The sequence below is a fragment of the Onychomys torridus genome, chromosome 2 (assembly GCF_903995425.1).
Source record: "Onychomys torridus chromosome 2, mOncTor1.1, whole genome shotgun sequence".
NCBI lineage: Eukaryota > Metazoa > Chordata > Mammalia > Rodentia > Cricetidae > Onychomys > Onychomys torridus.
The window spans coordinates 134,638,581-134,662,050 of NC_050444.1; the positions used below are offsets into that span (position 1 = coordinate 134,638,581).

The following is a 23,470-nucleotide window of genomic DNA, read 5'->3' on the forward strand; positions in this document are numbered from 1 at the left end:
CAGCTCCCAGCCTGTCCTTCCCACTGCTGCAGCACTTACAGTGTCCCACTGAAGGCAGAGTTTGGAAAAGAGGGGAAGATCCGAGTCTGTGGCCAAAACCAGAGGGACCCCTTTGTCATCCATGTGCTCAATGGTGACAGCCTGGAAACTTTGTCAGATGGAGAAGAGTGTCTCTGGCTCAGGCCTGGTTTGAGAAATGACTGGGCCCTATCTGCAGCTGCCTTGGCTTGTGTGACTATCATAGAGACCAGTGTGAATCAGAAGGGACTTGGCAGTCCTGGTTCACGTCATCTTCCAGGCAGGATCCAGACATGAAACATTCCTTGGGGTCCAACTGTGTGGTTACACCTTAGCAGAGAGAGCTCCACTGGCCTTTCTCCTTAGGGCACAGTGTTCAAGTCAGGTGCTCTGGGTCCTGAGGCCACTGGGAAGTTGAGGCAAATGATCAGAGGCCAGACCAGGGCATCTATGGAACATGTGGCTTGGGTGATAAAGTTAGGTCTGGCCCAATCGAAACTCAGTTCCCCACCTCCTACCAGGACCAGGCAGAATGCACTTGGGAGTGGATGAAGGTGAGCTTTCAGACACTAAGCTAAGAGCCTAGAGCTGAGCAGAGTTGAAAGGAAGGAAAGGTTCCCTGACCTGAGAAAGGCCCACCGGAGCCACAGCTGGATACTATTGCCTGCAGATGAATAGCTCTCCCCAATTCCAAGGCTGACCTTCCAGCCCTGGACCCCTCCCCCAAATCAGACAGCTGCTCTCTGGGCTAGTGGAAAGGGCAGAAAGGACCTCCACGGCAGGAAAGACAGTGAGCACACTTCCCCAGCTGTGGAGATGGAATCTGTCTTTTCTGTGTTCACGGGCAGCTGTGGCTTGGTGAATGAGTACTAGACCTGGGTTCTGGCAAACGGGTTCAAATGCAGGCTCTGCCTTCCCCTCCCAGTGACCCTTTGACCTCTAGAAGCTTGAGCTTGCTCATTCACAAAACAAATAGCAGAAGGTTTCGTCACGGAAACAGGAAGACCCACAGGAAGCCTTGGATGTGTATCAAAAAGAATTAGGAGGTGGCTTTGGGAAGGTAAGAACAAAATGAGGGATAGCCATTGCACCTCGCCCCTGTCTGCACCAGAGCTTCTCCAGTGTCACAAGTTCTCAGCCTTGGCATGAGCTGCTCTTAGCTTGGTTCCTAGAGACTGTAGTGGAGCCTCACTGCCTGAGCCATGGGTCCCATGCCAAAGCATCTAAGCACCTGCCGGGGATGTGTCAACTTCCCATCCCCTTTTGCTTTGTCTCTGCCATGCTGGACAGATGCTCTTCCTATGAAGCCTTCTCTCCCTAGGAGGTGGAGAGGACGGGCATTTCTGGGATATGCGTGCTGGGAAATGGACTTGTCTCTTTGAGACCATGTCTCTGGGCTGGAGAACTTGTCACACTCTCAGCAGATATCATGCTGGGCCTGCAGGGTCTTGGTAGTCCTAGGAACCTGGCTCAAAGCTGGAAGAAGGACAGGCATCATCACCACTGTAACCAACGGGCTGTGTGTACCCTGGACAGTGGGGATGGGATTTCTCTAGAGGCTGCTGGGGTGAAGGGTGGGTGGGAGGGAGAGGTCCTGCTCAAGCCCCACAGTGCCTGCTGCAGTAGCTATGGTTCCTGGAGGAGGACTTGAGGAGGCCCACCTGGAAAGACAGGACAAAGCTACTTCTGGGGTCCTGCAAGAGTTCCTAGTAGTGGTCTACAGGGCCCAGGGTCAGTTTCCCTGAGATGGTGGGGAGAAGGTTCCAAAAGGATCCCCGGCACTGGCTGTGACTGGTTAAGGAGGGTAGACTGAGATGGAGGCAGGCAGCCCCAGCTGCCTAATGCACTGTAGCCAGCCGCCTCTCTAGAGCCGAGCATCCGGGTCCCAGAGGCCCAAGAGTGCAGCAGACACAGCTGCCTGCCAGGAACTGTAGGGATTGCCAAGAGTAAACAGCAGAGGAAAGTCTCTTCACCAGCCACCTTCCATTGAAATCTCCCCACTGCAGCATCACCAGGAGATGGAACCAAAATATTTACTCAGCACAGCTGCTCTCAAGCCTACTCTTTAAAAGGCAATGCAAACCATCAACCTCTCAGAATGCTGGCCAAGAGAAGTATGCCCCGCCCTGCTCTGTCTTGCCTTGCCCTGTACAGCCTACAGGCCAGGCGACAGAGGCTTGGGGTCAAATTCAAGTTTTTCACAAGTTTTATGTCATCATCCCACACAGCAGCCTTTGAAGCAGACATCACTATTCCACTGTATAGAGATGGGAAGACATGCCCAGAGAGGTTAAGAAATGAACTCAGCATCACACAGCCCGGGTGTGGCAGAATCAGGATTACAGGCCAGGTTTTGGATACCCCATTATGGGCCTATCTTCCCTCACATTATTCCATTTGTGACCACATCAGCTTGTTTAGAGGATTGGGGGATGATAGGTATGAGGCAGGTTAGGCCCCTTTCTCAATGCATGCTCATTTTCATTTCTTCTGACCTCCCAGAAACAAAGAGGAAATATTGTAGGGATGGGGGAGAGAGATTGACTCGTTCTATTGGGGTGGCTAAGTACCGGATTTCAGGAACAGCTAGGTCCAGGAGCAGACCTGGCAGTAAGATTCTGTTTCCTTTAGGATCTTACTTCAGCTTCATTTTTTTTCTTTAACCATCTCTTCATCTACTTCCCTGGGTTTCACCCTCCATACACCACCGCCATGGGTGTCAGAACAGAGATAGACCAAAACAGCACAACCATGGCCGTGGGGACAGGGATAAGCCATGTGTGTGTGTCTCAGCCTGGAGCTCCAGACTGAAAAGGTACCTTCACTTTTGGCTTTTAAGAGTGAGAAGTACCCGCCTCCCAGAGAGCTGCTGGCATTGTCCCAGTGGGCAGTGGTAAGCAGCCTGCTTGGCACTAAGGCAGGGGTGGCAGAGTGCTACTGGAGTAAGAGGATGGGTTTCCAAGTTGTCCTGGCTAGAAGAAAACAAGAGGGCTGGGCAGGGGTAATATGGGGCCATCTGCCACCCGGGGCTGGAGGACAGCGCTGAGTGGGTGAAGTGTATTGTGAGGATGTAGAACACCCTATCTATATTGACTCATCCCTTCCATCTGACAGATAAGGAAACTAAGGCTGGCTCAGAGCATGATGAGATGTTGACCTGCTGACATGCTTTCTGCACTGGCTAGTTTTATCTGTCAACTTGATGCAACCTAAAACACTGGTTCTCAACTTTCCTAATGCTGTGACCCTTCAATACAGTTCCTCAGGCTGTGGTGACCCCAAACCATAAAATTCTTTCATTGCTACTTCGTAATTGTAATTTTGCTACTGTTATGAATCATAACATAAATATCTGATATGCAGTCTATCTAATATGTGACCCCTGTGAAAGGGTCATTCCACCCCCAAAGGGGCCGTGACCCTCAGGTTGAGAACTGCTGACCTAGAATGACCTGGGAAGACAATCTTAACGAGGAATTATTAGATCAGATTGGTATGTTTGTGGGTGATTGCCTTAATTGTGAATTGGTAGGAAGACCCAGCCTATTGTGAGTGTTACCATTCCCTAGGCAGGGGGTTCTGGGCAATGTAAGAAAGGAGAAAGCTAACTAAGAGCAAGAAGTTCAGGGTCCATGTGTTTATTGCTTCTCTGCTCTTGACTGTGGGTGTGATTCTTTGAATTCCGGTCTTTACTTCCTCACATGGTAGACTATAACCTAGGATTGTAAGCCCAATAAACTCTTCCACAAATTGCTTTTTGGGGGGTATTTGTCACAGTCAAACAGAAGTGAAACTAGAATAGATTCCTGATTAATTCCTGCAAAGCCCAAGGCCAGCGTGGAGGCTCCCGCTCTCCTTCCTCTCCCAGCCATATTCCATCTCACCCAGGCCCTTCTTCGGTCTATAAGCAAAAGCTGTACATAGAGCTGTCAGGGTGGGAGGGAGGGGTATGTCACCTCTGCACTGGCAGCTCCTTAGTTGTTCCTGGGCACTAAGGCCTGATGGCTCTCCAGCTCTGTGATAGTAGCTGTGCCTGAACCAGGCTACATGGACAGAGTGGGAGAATACTATTACCTGTAGAACTCCAAGTCTTTCTCTGCACCCCACTTTCATGCCTGCCACCCCATCATGGTGGCCTCCTCTGAGCTGCTGCTGAAGGCTGCGTTTTAAGCCATCCTGTGCCAGGATATAAGTGACACGCTCTCCTTGCCTTCCAAAGGTCAGCAGACTCTAAGGGACCATCATGCCACTTTAATCTGATTGGGTCTCTGACCCCTGAGCTTGACATTAAGGGGGCAGGGAGAAACCCCATGTGGTGTAGCAGCCACAGCAGCAGCTCCCAGGGCTTCTGTGGTGAGCAGAGCAAATGTGTCACCTTCATAATGTAGCTCCTACTTCAGTGAGGGTACTTAGACCCCAGACAGGAAAGTCACAAACAAAAATCAGTTCCAAAGGTAAGAAAAAAGACACAGTCCTATAGTGGGTAGCAAGAACCTGGTTTAGTCTGGGATCAAGGAGGGCTTCCCCAACAAGGTGACAAGCAAGGGGATGTGGAGTGGCTGGGAAGAGTCAGTCTTATAAGGAAGGGATGTCTAGGCAGAGCATGTTGGGAAGACCCTCAAGCAAAGTAACCTTCTGCCTCAGCTGGAGTGATGAACAAGGAGGGTAGTCACTGAAGCAAGTCTTGGGGAATATGTGCCAGAGCTTGGCCTTTGTCTCAACAGATGAGGAAAGGAAACCACTGGGGGGATTTACGCTTGGGGTAGGCATGGGGTAAATCTTAGAGGGAAGGACATTTGGGAGACAGAGGGGCTTCTGGCTTCTTGTGCCAATGTTGTGAGAATTCTATGTGAAAATGGGGTTCAGAGCACAGGGGGGTTAGGGTGAGCATCCTCACACTAGTCTAGTGGCAGCTGCTTCCCTTCCCTACCCTCCCAGCTGTCTTCCTGCTTTGTGGTATTTTGGGGACCCCTGAGAACACTGTGACCCACAGTGTTTTCCCAGCATGTTTGATCAGGGCAAGAGCTGTGGGCAGAAAAAGACAACTGCCCTGATGCCCTGCACCAGGTGGGCCTGGGGGAGTCTGGGTAAAGATGCCTGCTGAGAGGCCGCAGGCACAAGCAGGTGGGCAGGTGTGTCCGTTGTCTTCTTTCCCCATTCCTGCACCCTGTTGCCTACCCTGAAAAGTCTGTGTCCTTGAAATATGCCAGGCTAAGCCTGGCACACTAAGGACTCTACACAGGCCATACATGTTGAGTCTCCGTGAACAGAGTGTAGGCTCCCAGAATAAACTCACAGGACATAGGCCTTCCCAGGTATCCATTCACAATGGCGTGAGCAAGGAGTAGAGAAAAATAACACCTCCTCTGCCCCCCTTGCTGTTCATCCATCAGTTAGTTTATGAGCATCAAGGAAGCATCAGACTCAGACCTGGTCATGGGGCCTGGCCCTGGAGGACATAGGTACCATGCCAGTTTTCCTGGTATCAGGCCAGACTTGACAAAGCCGCTCACCTTAGTTACTCTAGGGAGGGTTGGTCACAGGTAGCTGACCCTGTGTCTGAGGGACTGAGTGGGGAATTCAGTCTCACAGGATCGTGCTTCCTGCCCTGTAGAAGGACAAGCCCACACCTGGCACAGGGATGGGTGGGGCTGTAGGAGGTCCTACTCCCAACACCTAACACCTTCACACCATGGCTTTGGGTTCTCAGCCTCTCTTGTTCCCACCACAATCAGGACATTTCTGCTGGTCTGACTCAGCGTATGCCTTCCACTCCACGCAGTGCCCTATGCAATTTAGACTCACACTAGATTTTATGTATTCATGCACAGGGAGTCTTCAGTACCCAGTCAGATAAACCTTAACAGTGAGGAGCCAGCACTATTTATTTATTTATTTATCCATTTATTTATTTATTTATTTATTTATTTTATGTGAGGACCTGAGTTCAGATCTCCCATATCCATGGAAGAACTGGAGGCATCTGAGCATAGACGTGCCCCCAGGACTGGAGTGGTGGGAAGTGGAGACTGGCAGATCCTGAGGACTCACTGGCCAGTCAATCATGTGTGTACATGTGTGTATGTAATTACTTAGAACAAAAGGAGTTAGACTTGGCCTCAGGTCTCATTTGCTTCCAGTGAGGGATGGATAGTATGAAGAAATACACAGATGATCAGGAGCTCCAGGCTGTAGTGGGGCTCGTTGCCTGTGGGATAAGCAGAGTCTGGCCTTCACCCTCCCTCTTTTATGGTGGGGATGACCATGCCTCCTCTCACTGCTAGAAGTGAATGAAGTCGGAAGCACTGGTGAACCGGGAAATGCTGGCCTTGGAAAGCGCCTGCTCCTGGCAGACAGCTGCTATCCTCTCTTGGAAGGACCCAAAGGCCTCCTGGGAAACATATTCTCTCACTGTCCCCTTACACCTGAGACCACCCATCTGGTCTCTGGGATCTCCCAGCTGCTCCTCAGCCAGCTGTTTATCTCCAACTGTCCTGTGGTTACAGCATCTTTCTACCATTCTCAGAAGTCTCTTTCCCAGGTCGGTCCCAGGAAGGGGACTGAGCCCCAATGAGTGAGGAGGAAGAGGTCCCTAGAGGGCTAGCCTGGGAGAAGCCAGATGAGGGCTGGCTTGTGTTTTACAAATAACTCCATGTCCACAAAGCTAAAAATGTGGTCTGTCCTTACATATTTTATATGTATGTGTGTTCCCAGTACATTTCCTTCTAATTTTTAAAACCATACATAACATTTAATCCATATGGTTCTGATTCCTTAACACTTAAATCATCCAAATGTTGTTTTGTAAGATCTATTTGCAAATCTCTTTACATAAGCTTTTAACTCATTCCATCTCAAGGAGAGAGAAGCAGGATCCCCTGGGTGGGTCTCCTCTTCCTGGTGCCTCTGCTGCCCCACCTAACAGGCCAGATGACGCCTTGGTCAGTCCACTCTGGGCCCTAGATGCTCAGGCTTTGTCCTCAGAGCACAGAGTTAGGGAGCCATGTAGGAGAAGGGTATATAGACAGATAGGATTCTACAGGGTCCTGGCTACTTCCTAGCTCTGTGGACAGTCCTAAATTAAGCTCTCAGCTCTTCTGCCCATAAAGGATTATAGGACTTAAGGTGAGGTAGAATGGTCAGTGGGACTTTCCCCACACGTGGAGCCATGTGTACCTCTAGGGCAGTGCTAGGGCAGGTGGAAGCCTGTTGGGCTACGGGTCATTCTTCAAGAATCCTAAGACCGGAAGCATCACCACAGGGTAGTCAAGCTGGGCCTAGAGCAACAGGTGGCATTGCTACTGCAGGAACTGGCATTCAAGAGGTGCCTGACGATGACCCCAGCACAAGGCAATGGTAAGATACGAAACATTAGCACCCGGGAGGGGGTGGGGCATAGAATGAGCTTCCCAGCACCCCCTTACACTTGGAAGCCCCCACCCCCAATATGTACCAAGGAGATGGGGAAGGGCCTGACAGATCACAGAGGAAGGTGGCTGTCCAGCTGGGAAAAGTCTGTCAAAACATACACTCTGAGTTTCCCTCAGAGACCCCTCCTTCAGGCAAAGCTCACTCTTCAGCCTAGAGTTGTGGCCCAACCTAAAAGCACTTTGCCTGCTACTCCCCAGTCTCCCTCTCCCTTCTTCCTGCTCTCTTGGTGCCAGTCTCCAACATTCAGTACCCTCAAGCCTTATCTGTTTTCCTGGCATCTCTCAGCTTCTCCTCTGATAGACACCCACCTACCTGAAAGACACACACCTGATAGACACCCACCTACCTGGTAGACACCCACCTACCTGATAGACACCCACCTACCTGATAGACACCCACCTACCTGGTAGACACCCACCTACCTGAAAGACACACACCTGGTAGACACCCACCTACCTGATAGACACCCACCTACCTGGTAGATACCCACCCATCTTCAAAACCCAACCTCAGGTCCCTTCCTCTGAGAAAATCAGTAGACGTTGGCCTTCCCTTCCACTTCCCTAGTCTGTGTCTTACTGAACTGTGTATGTCAGGGAAGCATGTTTCAGGTCCTGTTCTGGGAACTGGCAGTGTGGATTCAGATAGACATCACTACTGTCCAGGGAGCCTTGCTCTGTTTGACAGGTCCCTAATGTGACCTGCCAGCTTTCTGAGAAGTCAGGGTGGAATTTGAAGATAGTGCCCACAAGACAGACTCTGGCCATTGGTGTAAGATGAGAGAGAGATGGGATGTCCGGAGGTGGCGTGGCTTCTGGGATTCCCCACTGCAGGGGCCTGCGGGCCAGCACTGATCTGGACACCACCAGTGTCTGTATCCTCAGAACGGGATTTGTGTCTCTGCCAGTTCCAGAAGGAGCAAATCCCAGACAGAGCGGCCTCTGGGACGGAAGAGCAGATGCTCAAATCTAAAATTAGGCTGCTGACTGTGGCTTCGTGGAGGCTTCGGAGCGGCTCTGCTCCTCACAGCTGTCAGTATCTAGTGGAGAAGACGTGGAGCCCCTGCATCCTGTTGAGGCTGAGCAGCACCAGTGACAGCCAGTAGAGTGAGCAGTCTTAGACTCCTTGTGGTGCTTTTCTGGCCTTGACCTGTGGACCCAGATTCCCTTGGGTGGGGGGACTGCCTCAGGCCTCAAGGGGGCTCCTCGCTGACTTTTAGCTTTCAAGAAAGCTTCCTTAGGAGTTTAAACAAATAGTCCCATAATAGCTTGCCTTGGAGTCTCTCTCTCCCTCTCTCTCTCTCTCTCTCTCTCTCTCTCTCTCTCTCTCTCTCTCTCTCTCTCTCTGTGTGTGTGTGTGTGTGTGTGTGTGTGTGTGTGTGTGTGTGTGTGTGTGTGTGTTTATGACACATGTGGAAGCCAGGACCTTCAGTCGTTGCCCTCCATCTTGCTTGACAAAGGCTCTCTTGGCTGCAGCCTGTGAATCCCTGGGACTCCCATTTCTACCTCCCATCTCACCACAGAAGCACTGAAGTGATGAACACGAACTACTGCACCTGAATTCCTGGGTGTTCACGGACCTGAACTCAGGTCCTCATACCTGTGCTCCAAGAACTTTATCCAGTAGTCAGCCTTCTGGCTCCTCAGGTGGTCTTTGACTCTCGAAGTCTGCCCTAGCTAGGCAGTGTTCTTGGACAAAGAAATCAGTGGATTCCTTCGAAACCTACTTTGGGAAACTGGGCATGGTGCTGCACGCCTGCAATCTCATGCTGGGAAGGTGGAGACAGAAGGATCAGGAGTTCAAGAACACCCTTAGTTAGCCTGGGATATATGACACCCTTAAAACTGTGGTGAGGGGAACCTGGTTTAGGAACCTCATTTGTTTCTTCCAAACCTGCAGTTCTCACAGTGTCCCACAAGACCCTGTCTAAAATATCAGACACACTGAGCCTCAGGGCTCTTGCACCTGCAGTTCCTTAGGCCTTCCCTGTACCACATGATTCCAAGTCAGGCCTCCAACATCATCTGTTCTGGGGGGCTTATGCTAACGGTTCTTAAGTGTGTGCCCCCTGTCCCACGTGCCCCTCCTGGTCACGCTTTTCCTTCTGCCACAGCACACAGCCCTGCTACCGTGTTTTCTGGACTATGTTTGTTCTGTCTCTTGATTTCTATCTGCACTTCCTGTGAAGTAGAAGCTCTGTGGAGGCAGGCTTTTGTCCATGTCCCCTCTGATGTTCACTGAATGTCTAGAACAGGGCTTGGCCTGTATCAGCTAAGTATTGTTACGGAATACATGTATTAAAGGGAGGCAGCAGCATCCAAGCACAGGTCATATGCTTGTTTTTGCTAAATCCTAATCATGGCCCCTGAATAGGGCCATGCCTTTGAGACAGATCCATCTGCTGGGGCTATCCCCAAGTCACCTGTGGGCCTCTGTGGATCTTCTGGAAACCAAGGCCTTGAGGATGGCATGAGGGTATGGGTGTGATTGTGCCCGAATCTATGAAGGGTTGTTCAAACAAGTTTGATGTATGTGCTAGTTTGCTTAGAAACATATTGAAGGCTTGCTGTATGTGTTTCTTTGCCAGAGATGCACTGCCAGGTGAATGGGGCCATTTCTGAACATGAGGAGGTTGGGAATGCTCACTCACTGCAGGGAATGGTAGGAGAATTGAGTCCTCAGCATCTGCCTGAGCAGTGATCTCTAGAGAAATGGATGGGTGTGTGTGTGTGTGTGTGTGTGTGTGTGTGTGTGCGTGCGTGCGTGCGTGTGTGTGTGTGTGTGTGTGTGTGTGTTGTAAGGAACTGGTTCTCATGGTTATGGAGGCCAATGAGTCCCAAGATTTGCTGGGGCCAGCTTCTATCTGAAAGCCAAGAGAAGAACCAGTATTTCTTTCTGAGCCAAAGCCTAGGAAGACCAGCTCCCAGCTCCACAGGCCAGCCAGAGGGTCACGTCTTCCTCAGCGTCTGTGTCCAACGTGTGTCCTAGTTGGCTGGATGTTACTCACTCACTTCGGGGACATATGCTTGACTCAGTCTACTGAGTCACAGATTAATTTCACCCAGGGTGTGTCCCTTACAGGGACACCCAGAGATTGGTCACCACAATCCAATGCCAGCTAACTAGCACAAAATTAACCCTCCCTCCCTCTTCTCTGCCCTCATTGCATTTTTAAGTGTAAAACCTTTAGTGTATAACTATAGCATTTCAGACATAAACCCCAGTATACTTAAAGCACATTTGCCCATGACCTCCTTTGGTCCTCCTGCCCCTCCAATAGTCTCCTTCCTCCTCACAAAAAGCCCCTTCCATTTTCATGTTTATATGTATATGTAACATAAATAGATACATTTTCTTCATGAGAGAGAAGACATGGTATATTTGTGCACTCCCACCCCAAGTCCTGTTAAATTCCATCTTATCTTCACACCTTTGCAGTACAGGCCCAGTACCCTGAATGCCTCATCTCAGACCCAGACCTAGCCACCGAACACTCGCTACCTTCCCTCCTAAGATCTCAACCCTTTCTCACGGACATGCAGTCAGGTGCACCAGGGTGCCTGGGGGACCCTCATCCTTCTGGTCAGACTTCAAGGGGGGGTCAATACCTGAGAAGCTAGTTGCAGGAAATTACCAGCTAGGTGGGGGAAGCTTGCTCTGGGCATTTGTTTTCATGCAGAATAGCTGATTGTGGGAGGAGTCAGGAGTCCCTGGGGATTGATGGAGGCAGAATGGCAGCATCTGCCACTATTTCCCATTCTGCCATGGGAAGTACCAGAAGAGAACCTTCCAGGTTCCTTTTATATTGAGCATCCACTAGGCAGGCACCAAGCATCTCCCTTTGGAACTCACACAATCCAGTGAGGGCCTTAGGCAGAAATCCTTTAACAGACGCAGTATTTTGAAGGAGGAAGCTTTAAATCTAGTCTTCAAAAACAGAAGAAAACAGAGCACACAAAGGAGAGTGGTTTGTGTCCCCTAAATGTCAAGTCGGGTTGATAGAGCGGCGGCCGGGGAGGGTGCAGGGGGACAGAAACACAAGGAAGAGCGTTCCAAAGGGTAGAAGGAGCACATGGCAGAAAACATCACATGGTATTCAGAGTCCTGTGAGCTGTCTTGCCTGTCCCAGGCCTTTCTTGGAGAAGGACAGCTCTCCTCTGGGAAGACCCTGAGGCTGAAGGATGGAAGACTGGAGATGTCCTCCTGCCTCAGGAGCACAGAGGTTTCAGTAGGGTGGAGCCAGACACATACAGCCCTTTGTTGTTGTTATTGGACGAGACTCCTGAAAGTAGCCTGGGAACCAACCCCACCCCCTTCCATTCTCCTCTCTCCTTCTCTTCCTTCTGTCGTCATAGTTATTTTCCATAGTACAAGGCCTTTCTATAACTGGTTGTTACCCATCAGGGGAGCAGGATTTGTCTCCCCTTGGGCTTGGTTCCTGTGTACCCCTTGACCCTTAGCCCCCTACCTTAAGCCGGTCATGGAAGCCATATCTATCACAGTTGGATGAAGGTTACCCAAGCACCATCCCAGAACTCCCTTCTTTTGCTACCTGCAGACTCCCCACACCTGTTACTGTTTACCTTGTGTGAGTATTTATTTGTGTACTGTAATCCTCATACTCTCCCTTCCCTAACTATGAGCTATAAAGACAGAGTCTTGGTCATCAGTGTCTCCAGAGCTGGAGGGGAGGGGGCACTTCCTTTAATGAGCATGTTTTACATGCAATCTTCAATTCTTGGTACTTAAGATACTTAGATTCCATTAGCTCTCACCTAGTCCTAGGAACCATGTCCCGAGATGTCATTTTACATCTGAAAAAAACTGAGCTCAGTCTTTGGAACCAAGTAGCAGTAAGTGTCGGAGTAGGACCTGTGCCTGAGTCTGAGTGAATCCAGGTCCCAGATATTGTGATTTGCTGCTGAGCAGGAGGCCATGGGTAGAGGAACATTTGTCATTGATGATCTTGCCAGTCCCTTGGCTGGGGAAAGCCTGTTCTCAGAGCTGCCAGGGGAGTGTGGCTCAACTAATCTGATTTCCTGGAAGCAAAGGCCCTGCCTTCCCCACCTGGGGCCCCATGGTAGGGAGGGTGAGCCCTGTGGGAGTCCCCTTCAGAAATATGTGTGAGAAGCCAGAGCTAAGGCTGGGCCCAAGTCTCAGCCAAAAATGGAAATGATCCTTCTGTCATTTGGGAAAACCACGGGTGGAGGCTAATGGCCTCTTGTGGTGGTGTTTGCTGGACAGGATGGCTGCAGGGGCACAGTGCGGCAGCCAGCATTCTCTGCATGTCTGTGATGTTCCTGGGGCTGAGATGCACTTGTGTAGAGATGTACTGAATCTAATGCGGCATCCAGTCCACAAAGAAAAGACCACAGAGAAAGAATAGGCCGGTACTGTGCTGGACACAGCCAGAGCCACCTGGGGGGCTGGGGACCCCTTGATGCTAAGTAGCCAGCTCTGCAGACATAGGTGAGGAGCCAGTACAAAGGCTGTACATGTAAAGTACATTCAGCAGACTCAGAAATAATAAAGGGTTCTATGAGGTAAGAGGCTAGCATGGAGGAGGATGGTACCAAGATAGGATGGCTTAGACAGGCAAACTGAGGGTTCAGTTTTTGAAGGTACTAGGAGATAGGGTGTTTTAGCTAGACAAGGTCTCACTTGATTTTGTCTGAAAGTGCCCTCATGTTCAGAGGGATTTGGACTTGCTATGGTGGACTTATTCCCCTTTACTCACACTTGGGAGGCAAAGGCAGAAGCAGGGGGATCTCTATCAGTTTGAAGCCAACTTGGTCTACATAGGCAAGTTCCAGGCCAGCCAGAGACTCGGGCTCAGAAAAGAGAAGATAGAAAAGAAAAATGAAAGAACAGACTGGATGGAGTGCTGAGGAGGGGCTCACTGTGGTTTGGTGGCCTGAAGTAGGACAGCAAGGATGGACGAGAGATTCTGGTTTCCAATTTGCAATGATAGACCCCTATTCATAAATATAAGCAAGATGGGGGTATGTGGATTCTAGATCACAGTGTGGGAACAAGCAGTGATTAACACTGTTTACTTAGCTCCCTCCTAGATACTACTGGGTACTCTCTTTCAAAGACCCAACACACTATCTTGTTAACATGTCACAAAAGCCTTTCAGGATGAGGTAATCAAGATCAGTGACATCCCCAGGAACCCAGGTCCACATGGCCTTGAGGCCTGTGCTGTCATCCACAGCTACAGATTAAGGACTGATCAGGGAGCTGATACACAGTGCTCTGTCAGGGGAAAGGCTAGAAGTGAATCTAAAGGGACCTCAGGAGGTGTTGAGACTTTCCCCAGGAGAGAGGAGAGAAACACACACACACACACACACACACACACACACACACACACACACACACAGACAGACACACCATGAGTAGAAAAATAACATAGAGCATCTAAGTCTTGAAAATGATAGCCATGGGGAAGGGAGGTGGGGTAGGGATAAGACCTAAATAAAAATAAGTTGGGGGCCCTCAGAGTGGCTGCTCACCCCTACCTTGAAAGTGTTCCCTAGAATTCTATGGGAGACCCCACTCCTTAGGAACCACAAAGTATTCTAAAAGCCTGCCTATTTGGTTGTTAGGAGCTGCAAAGGACACTACACATGGAGATGCCATTCTAGATGACAGTTCAGATGCCAGCCCCAGCCTGGGCTTCAGGCCTGTGAAGTCTCCGTGTTGTGATGCTGACTTTGGAGCAGGTGTGTGTGTGTGTGTGTGTGTGTGTGTGTGTGTGTGTGTGTGTAAGTGTGTGTGTGTGTGTGTGTGTGATTTCCATGGAAATGAGCATTTGACATTCTAACCGGGAACACCTGGACTGCCATCTTCTTGAGTTGTAGCCCTAGAAGGAAGGTGGCTCCCTTCCCATTGTCTTTATCTTCCTTTTCCTTACTTTAAGTTTGGCAAGCAGGAGCATCTCGAAAAGGAATTTGGGGTACCTGTTTACCTATCAGTCTCCATCCTTGGATGGAGCTGCCTGGACACCAGCATGTATGTCCCATGTTCCCAGCCAAGTACCTGATTCACATCTCAGGAATGAAAGAATGTGGGAAGGCCCCTGGGGGCAAGCATGGGACTTTCTCAAGACCTGGCACTGCTGTAGGCAGGGGCTGGACCCAGAGTAAGGAAACGGCACCTGGCACCACCTGCTTACTGAGTTGTGTTCCATACAGCCCCTAGGGTTTGGGGGCGGGCGAATCATAGAGAAGAGGCAGACAAAGGCCCCTGGCCTTGACACAAGACCACCTGTCATCAGACTATGACCCTGAGCATGGAGGCCAGAGTCCTAAAGGCCTTCTGGTCTCCAGTGAGAAACGATGCCATCCCTGAGATAGGACTGAGTGTCAAGTAGCATTGGTTGTGGGAGGAGCAGGAGAGGGCTCCCTGGATGACCGTCCTGGCTACTACTGCAAGGGTCTGTGTAGTTCATAGGGTCAAAGGATCAAGTATAGCCGTTGTTGTCTGTTGATGGCAAGCTCCTTCATCTCTTCCCTTCCTGCTTAGCTTGTGCAGGTCAGGACTCTTCGCTCTGGAGTTGTTATGAAGAAGTCTTTGCCTGCCAGAAGCTGCAGAGAAGTTGGTCAAGGGAGACAAATCCTAGGGTACTGGAGGGTCAGCAGCACCGAGGAGCATATGGCAAGAACCTCAGGGCAGCTGCTCCACAGCAGTGTGGCTTTGTCTCCCAAGCATCCCTGTTGACACCCCCACCACTCCCTGCCTTCCAGTCCAGATGCAGAGCCAGAACCAGCAACTGTTCTGTTCTTTCTGTGATCAGTACACACACACACACACACACACACACACACACACACACACACACACGAGGATCCTTCATTTACTTGACAATATCAGTAAACTCAGATTTAGGGGGACAGACTAATCAAGATGGAGATCTTGGGGGGATCCATCACAACTGACTGCAGTTGGAGTAACAGATGCAGGTGTATCTGTAGAAGCTGGAGCCACTGAGTTACCTGTGGTAGCAGGAGGGCCCTTGGTAGAGGTAGGGCAGAGCCCCCTCTCAAAAGAGAGGGTGTCACTCAGCCTGGGCCAGGAGCAATTGTTCACTTCTCTGCCTAAAGTTACTTCTACCAGGACAGTGAGAACAGGGCATGCACGTTAGAGCATGTCACCTTCCCTAAAGGAAGGAGATGGCCCCATTAGACCTGAGCTTGGGCTGCTGGAAGATGGGGAGAGAGTAAGTGAATGGGCATCCACAGAACTACTAGAACGCTTGGTAACTGGTGGTAAGTAGGCAGTTGAGAGTGAGCAGGCCTATGACTAACTATCGTCACATCTGCCTTCCCTTCAGACAAGCCCTGCAGCCATGGCATTATCCCTCCAGTTCCTGGGAGTATGGTGCCCATTAGATAGCTGAGGGTCCCTCTGTTAAGGCTGATGGTCTGGGAGTGATCCGTTTGCTCTCACTTGGCTTTGGTGGGAAAGCACTGGCTCTGGCCGCGCTGTTGCAGGAAGGCACACAAATGCTCAGGGTCAAATACCTGGGCCCAGATGCATTTGAGATCATGGCATTTGGAGCCAGAGATAGGCCTGGATTCTCTAAGGATCCTTTGGGAAAGTCCTGGTCAGCATGCTGGACAGTGGTGGATCCAGACCTGTGCATGATCCAGACAGTGTGGCCTCTTTATAAGTCTGGCTGCCACTAGTCCTCATAACCTCTTCCTGAGGCTGTTCCGGGCCAGACAAGCTAAGCCTGGAGTCAGCCAAGCCAGGGCAGCCCACACCCAACACCAGTGGGGTCTGAGCCATAGCACAGACACCTGTAAACTGCAGACAGTGCTCAAGTCTCAAGGCCACAGTTTTTGCACTGGCTGGTAGGGCCAGGGGTGGTGGTGGGTGGGGGGAGGGGACTGCCTCAAATACGTTCTTAACGAGGACCAAAGGCAGGTCTGGTCTTGGGATACAGAAGCTTCTGGTAAGGTCTGACCATTGGCAAGCCTCCCGGGTGACTTCCACCCTCACCCGGTCAGAGCCCAGAGAGGCTCAGCTCCCAGCACTCATTAAAGCTGATTCCCGCCTGGGAATGCACCGGCTTCCCAGATAGGGCTAGCACCTAGGAGGAAGAGCAGAGCTCACTTCGGAGAAGGCGATGGGCGCCCTCCGGGCCCTGTGAGACCAAGGTGTGGCACCCAGCGACAGGGCCCCTGGCAGCGGTCACCGGGGCTTCCCTGCTTGTCCTCTCTGGAGAGCCTGAGAGGAAATGACAGCGCGGGAGCCGGGGCGGGCGCGGAGGGAGGGGCGACGCCCGCAGTGACACGGCCTGTCACAGTGGAGGCAACCTAGCAGACCCTCCTAGCGGCCGCTGGAGCCGCCGGGGATTCCCCAGCCGCAGAACCCCTGCCTCGGCCGCCACGCGCCGCGCCGCGCCGCGCCACTCCATGACCCTAGCTGTCTGGGTATCCCGGAGCAGCTGGTGGCCGGGCTGTGCTCGCCTCGGGCAGACAGTGGGGTCCCCGGGCTTGGCAACAGGAAACTCTGGGTAGAGAATGGAAAGAAGTGGGTGGTCCGGCCCCTGCGACTTCCCCTGACATCACTGCCCAAATAAGGAGCTTCCCAGCGGCCGCGGGGCGGCCCGGAGCCGCGCCCGCCTCGCGCCCACCCCGCGTCGCGTGGGCCGCCAGCGAGCGCCCAGGGCACCGCCGGGCGGAGCCGAGCCGGGCGGAGCCGAGCGCGCGGGCGCTGCCGAGCCGCCGGAGGCCGGGCGCGCAGCCCGGCGCAGCCCAGCGCAGCTAGCCCGGCGCGGCGCAGCACAGCGCAGCCAGCCCGAGGCGCCGAGCCCAGCCGGCCGCAGGTAAGCACCGAGCGCCCCGCAGGATCGCGGCCACGGCGGGTGGGCGCGACGGTCCCAGCTTCCCGATCCTTTGGGTGCGAGCGGCCCGGGCTCTGCGCCGGTGCACGCGCTCTGCGCTCGCTTTTCCCCAACGCTACTTCTGTCATCATCCTAGGGTGACGAGCGTTCCCGCGTCCGCACACCGCCGCGGTGCGCAGCCCCATTCGCCCTCAGGTGCGCAGCCTCCGGGATCCTGCGCTGATCCTCTCCCCTTTGCAGGGACCCACGGCGGGGTCCACACACCTCTGGGAACTGCTCAACGTGTTTGGTCTCTCTGGCCACGTTTTCTGCTGGAGGCCTCGTCAGTTTCAGACTGTCAGAGCCCACAGCCTTTGCTCATTGCGCGCTCACTGTTAAGAGAGTGAAAGTAGCCTTGCTCCGGTTCTTCCTTCCTCCTGGCAGAATGGCACCTGGCCCGGAGGGGTGGTGGTGGTACATGGGGTCCATACCTGCAGTGGTAGGGAATGTGTTGCCATTGGCAAGGAGCTCCCAGGCCTCACAGACTGGTGTTTCCAAAGCCCTGCTCCATGGGCATTTCTGAGAGCACCCAACCCTACCCACTTTGGCATTAGCAGGGTGCTTGGGTTTGGGACAGGACTGGTGGTGGCTGCAGAACAGGTGCGGTGGCATCAGCCTTGAGTTCTTACAGGGGCTTTGCATAGTGACCACAATGGCTCGCCTATAAAATGTAATGTATTCATGGACGGTTTGGTGAAGACCACAGAGGAAAGCAGGTAGAGTCAGTAGTTCAAGTGGCCGGTCAATTGCAGTGGCTCACCCAGATCAGAGTGGTCTGAACTTCACTCATTTGTGCTCTTATCATCTGGAAAATGGGGTGAGTGCCCCCCAGGGAGAACTGAGGGCCTGCAAGTTACATTGTTTTGTAACTGTGAAGTTTTGTGCACGTGCTGGCTCCAGGGGTTTGAATGATTTGTGGGCAGGCATTGGCCACAGCTCTGCTCTGTGACCTAGAACACCATTTCTGCCCTATCATTTGTACAGAAGCGGGCATTAACAAGTGTTCTTTGTGTTGGCTAGTAGATTTCCCAGTGTGTTCTATGGAACGTTAGCTCTGAAGTCTGTTCTATAAGTAAAGGTTTCCCTTTTTAAGTAAGTCTGGCAGTTTCTACAAGCTCTTTATTACCTGTCTGGCCAATTACAATCCATATTGTCAAATTAAAGGCTCTGAAAATTCCTGCACTACAAGAACCTGTTTAATATTGTCAAATCCACCATTTCTCTTGTTGGCTGTGGGCTCTTTTCAAGTTACATAGGCTTGCTCTGGGGAAAAACAGCTTCACAGGCTTCTCATAGAACTGATGTGGTGCCTATCCAGTTGCAAACCGTCAGCTGAGTCCTAATTGCCCTTTTTGGTGGAGGACAGGCAGAAGCTCAGCCACAAGTGGCTAGCCAAACAGTGGCCTGAGATCACCTAGCAGTGACCAAATCCATTGAGCAGTTCCCAGAGACCATTAATCAACTGTCAGAAAACTGAAGATGGAGACCAGGACCCAGAGTCCCATTCAGTGTTCTCATATATCTGAATTACATACCAAAGTGAGGAGATTCTCTTCTGGAACCATCCTTGCTGCTTTATGTGTATTCCTATAGAGCACACTGGGAAAACACATATTGGATGAACTGTTGATCAAGTACCTACTGTGCAATATTTGTAAAGGGTGTAAAGTTCAAATGAGTCACACAATCTGGGGTGACAGTGAACTCCATGATGAACAGTCTCTTTCTCACACATGCCTGTATACTGCTTTATACTCAAATGCCCACTTCTATACATAGACCCACTGTAGATGTGGATTCTCTCTCTCTCTCTCTCTCTCTCTCTCTCTCTCTCTCTCTCTCTCACACACACACACACACACACACACACACACACACACACACACACACACACACACACACACATATCATCCTGTCCACTCATCCTCACATCTTCACACTCACTCCTACACACTCCACACTGTATACTTATTCACACTCACACATCTGCTTTTGCACCCACATCCTCTCTTTTATACACACACACACACACACACACACACACACACACACATACACACACACACATATCCATCCTGTTGTGCTCCAGCCTGTGGCCAAGAGTCACTCATCAGAAAATTTCCTTGTCCCCATGTCCCCAGAGTTGGCAGAATGCCTGCATCTGCTCCCCAAGATGCATCCTGATGGAGGGGGAAACCCTCTCGGGGCTAAGCCAATGCCTGGTGTTCTAAGGATCTCCCACTTTCTTTCATTTCCTGCCATATTTGCTCATGTTGTTTCACTGCTATTTGGTCACATGGAAAGGGATATCACAGCTCTGGGGAGTGCCATCCTATTTGTTTTAATTGACTGTCAAAACACTGAGGTGGTAAGGACCCCACCACTTAGCAGAATGGGCACAGAAGAGGGAGAACGTGAGTGTCCCTGGCAGCAAGGATGGCTATGACCCAGACCAGCATCCCAAGGGATGAACTGTTTGCCCAGGGCTTGGTGGGTCCTAGGCAGTCATCTAGAGATGCCAGCTGTAAAAATGGTCCACTCCCTTTGTCTCGGGAGCCTGCTTTCGGTGGGAAGAAAGATGATGAGTAGCAGAGGGTAAGTCAAGCTACACAGCTCTGATGCCCACGTGCAGACAGACAGGCAGCCGAGGGACATGGGGAGCTGAAGGAAGAAAGTACAAAATGAGACTTGGGGCTTCAGGAATTCTCAACGTGGCACTGGCCCTGGGCCCTACGCAATGGAAATGTGGAAGCATGTAAAGAGTGGGGAAACCACCAGGCAGAGGAGCAACAGGTTAAGGCCCTGCAGCCAGAGGGGGCCAGGCTAAGGGACACCAAGAGGACCCAGGCAGCTCACCAAGGCTCATGGATTCCCGGCCAGGATCCTCTGGGGGAGCCTGCTGCTCTGTCTAAGGCCTAATTACCATCTTGGCTCCTTCACTGAGGCTCTGAACAGCAAGTATCCTGTGCCTGGAGACCAGGCTGCCTCTGCTCTCTCAGAGGACTGGCCCCTCTATCTATGCTACCCCACCCCACCCCACCCCAGTCAAGCCAAGAGGGTAGCCCTCCTGGGGTGCTTCCCTGCCATCCCACTGCAGAATCCTGGGATCTGTGTACAGGCGATTAGAGGCAGTTCAGGTGGTCCATCTGGATGGATGGTGGATTGGTTGTGCTGCTTCCATTATTAATAACCATGATGTCATGCATCTGTGCGGCTCTTGATCGGCTGCAGAGCACTCGCTCCTATTATCCCCTGCGCTCTGTGGGCTGATCTGCCAAAGAGGGAGGGCTCGGGAGGAGAGCTCGGACATTGCCACACACTGTTGCTGCTGCAGGCTCGCCCAGACCACCTCGTGGGCCTGTGCCTCTCTTTCCTCACCTGCAAAGCCCATTCTGGAGAACTGAGTTCCTGAGGCTCTTGGTGGGGGTGAAGTGAAAATAACACCACACGTCAAGGGCCTGGCCCAGAGGAGCCGCTTAGCCACTGCTTGTCCTCATTGTCCAGGCAAGGAAGTCAGTGGTAAGCAGGACTGTGACTTTCCTATCTTTCTGTGACTGCAGCCTGCCTATCCTAGGACTTTCAGTCACATCTTGAAATATATTAACTTGTGTGTATGCAGGTCCGTGTGGAGGTCAGGGGACAATTTGCAGGAGTCAGTTCTCTCCTCCCACCATGTAGGTCCTGGGGATCAAACTCGGGTCCTCAGGCTTGGCAGGTTTGCCCACTTAGCCATCTCCTCAGCATGTAGTAGGCTTTTTATACGTGCCCTGTTCAGTCGATTTGCCTACAGTTGCACAGCAAGTTCAGAACAGAGATAAGGTTCAAACCCAGGACTTTGGTCCCAAAGTTCTTTTAAAATCATACCGTGTGAGAATGAAGACCATCATTGTGATTAATCAAAATGAGACTCCCCTGTGCCTTTGTGGAGATCAACACTACTGTTGCTTTATTAAGAATTTCTAAGTTGGAAGGTCTCTGGAATTCTGAGGTGTGATAATCTCTGTGAATCCATGAGCAGATTTCATAAGAAGCATTTGGAATCTTCCAGAAGAGGGTGTATGTGTGAGAAGAAGATCTGAGTAATCATTTAACTAAGGAGACTGTGGCTGTCATCCGAGGGTCTTTAACTACAATGTCCCAAATTCTGTCCCCTGTGTCTGGTTTGGGGACCCTGGTGATGTGTCTGGTAACACGAAGCTGGCCCTGGTGCTACACGCCCCACCAAGACAGAGAAGCCCAGAGTACTGATGCCCAGGAGGCCAGATGTACTTTCTATCTGCTTCCCGTCCCCACTCAGCCCTAGCTGGGGCTCCAACACACTTGTCCCAGTCCCACAGCAGCAACATGATCACATACCGGCTGTGGAGTAGTACAGACCCAGGTACACACCTCCTGTATCCTCACCGGGGACCATGACCATGTGCCTGTCCCTCTCTTCAACCTCAGCTTCTGCTTCTTTAGGAGGGAGTACTCACCCTGAGCTATAGGGCAAGGTAATCACTGCTATGCCAAATACATAGGAGAAGCAGTTTGAAGAAGGAAGGGATGGCAGGAGCTGGCTCACATCCAGGTGAATCAGGACACAGAGAGAGGTGTGACTGCTGGAGTTCAGCTCAATTTCCTTTTCTCCTTTTCATTCAGGCTGGGGCTCAGCCCGGGGGTGGTGCCACCCACATTCAGGGTGGGTCTCCCCTTCTGAATTAATCCTCTCTGGAAACACCCCCACATACAGAGGTGTGTCTCCTAGGTGATTCCAAATCCAGTCAATTTGCCAATGAAGTTCAACCACAATCATCATGCAGATTCCAGAGGTCACACCCCCCACCCTGCCACACCACACTCAGACACTCAGACTAAGCACCCAAACAGTCAACCAGGATGTCCCCACTGTTGTGAGAGCTTAATGAGTGGCTCTCGTGAAACTGAAGTCTTCGTGTGTCAGCTGCTGCACAAGGGCTTGCTCTAAACAGCAGCCTTGGGAGGAAGATACATATTGTGACAGATCCCTTTGGGTGAAAGACTCATCGGCTCGCTTGTCTTGCTCACCCTCCTCCTCCTCCGGCTCTGCTACATGCTGAGGATCAAAGTGGGTCAGAGCACACACCACTTCCCTTGTTTGATGACCATCAGTGGCCCAGGGAGTGAGGGGAGGGGGGGGCGGGACGCATGTTGAGTTTAGGCTCTGGTCTCTTGGCCCTGAGGCAAGAAAATGGAGCAAGGTAAACACCCGGTGTGTGGCGCTTCCACCTCCCTCTGCCAGTCATGAACTTATTTGCATGGGGGGGGGGGGTTCTTCTGTGGGCTCAGATCTGAGTTAACTACAAGGAGAAAGCCTGTGTTCTCTAGGAACTCAAGTTGAGGAAATCCATGCCTTTCATGGCCCCAGGTACTGTTGCTCTCCCAGGCCTCAACTTACTCATCTCTAGATCTCACAGATGACATCACTCACAGGACTCGACTTCCTTGGCACTGTTCATAGCCTCTGTTGATAGGGAGAATGTGGGCTTACCTACCTGGAGGAGCGACACAGTGAGACTAACTCTGTCACTGGGGGATCCACTGTGTTTCTTTTTGCTTACGTAAACTCTGGTTGTGACCCCTCATTGCAGGGCACTGGGAAGGCTGGGTGAAGAGGCAGTGTAATGTGCTGGTTCCCGGCTACATCCCTTTGCATTCTGCCTGCCTTAGTGCTCTGTACCCCTGCAGGCTGCTCTTCTAGGGGGGTGATCTTCATCCATCACCACCCAACTTCAAGTATCCCAGGCAGGTGAGATGTAGACAGTCAGACTGGCCCTCAAGGGCATACACACCTGTCCTTTGATGAAAGTTGAACTTGGAAAACTCTATTGCTACTCAACATTATTGCTGCTTTGTAAGGAATCTTGGAGCTGGAAGGTCTCTGGGGCTCGGAGGCATGGTATTTTCTCTGTGAAGCCATGAGCAGATTTCATGGGAAGCATTTGGAACCTTCCAGACACGGAAGATGGAACTTAAGCTGTTGAAAGCCATTCCTTCCAACACTCAAGTCATTTCTCACATCTGCATTCTTTTCTGGAAGAGTCCAAATGCAAGGAAATCAGGACCAGGCTGCAACAGGGCATCCTGGGCTGTTAGTAGACTTGCCAT

The 23,470-nt window shown here is 51.6% G+C and overlaps 1 protein-coding gene across 5 annotated transcripts in view; it reads left to right on the top strand.

The window, feature by feature from the left end:
- Nucleotides 1-23,470, top strand: part of Hivep3 (HIVEP zinc finger 3) — a 425,141-nt gene that overhangs the window by 306,395 nt on the left and 95,276 nt on the right. Inside the window, exon 1 of one of the 5 annotated variants that reach the window (XM_036177754.1) lies at nt 17,233-17,287. The exons of the other annotated variants lie outside the window; for them this stretch is intronic. The gene's annotated coding sequence lies outside the window, so the exon portion shown is untranslated. Of the gene's footprint in view, nt 1-17,232; nt 17,288-23,470 lie in introns of those variants that run through there. 5 annotated transcript variants of the gene reach the window in all.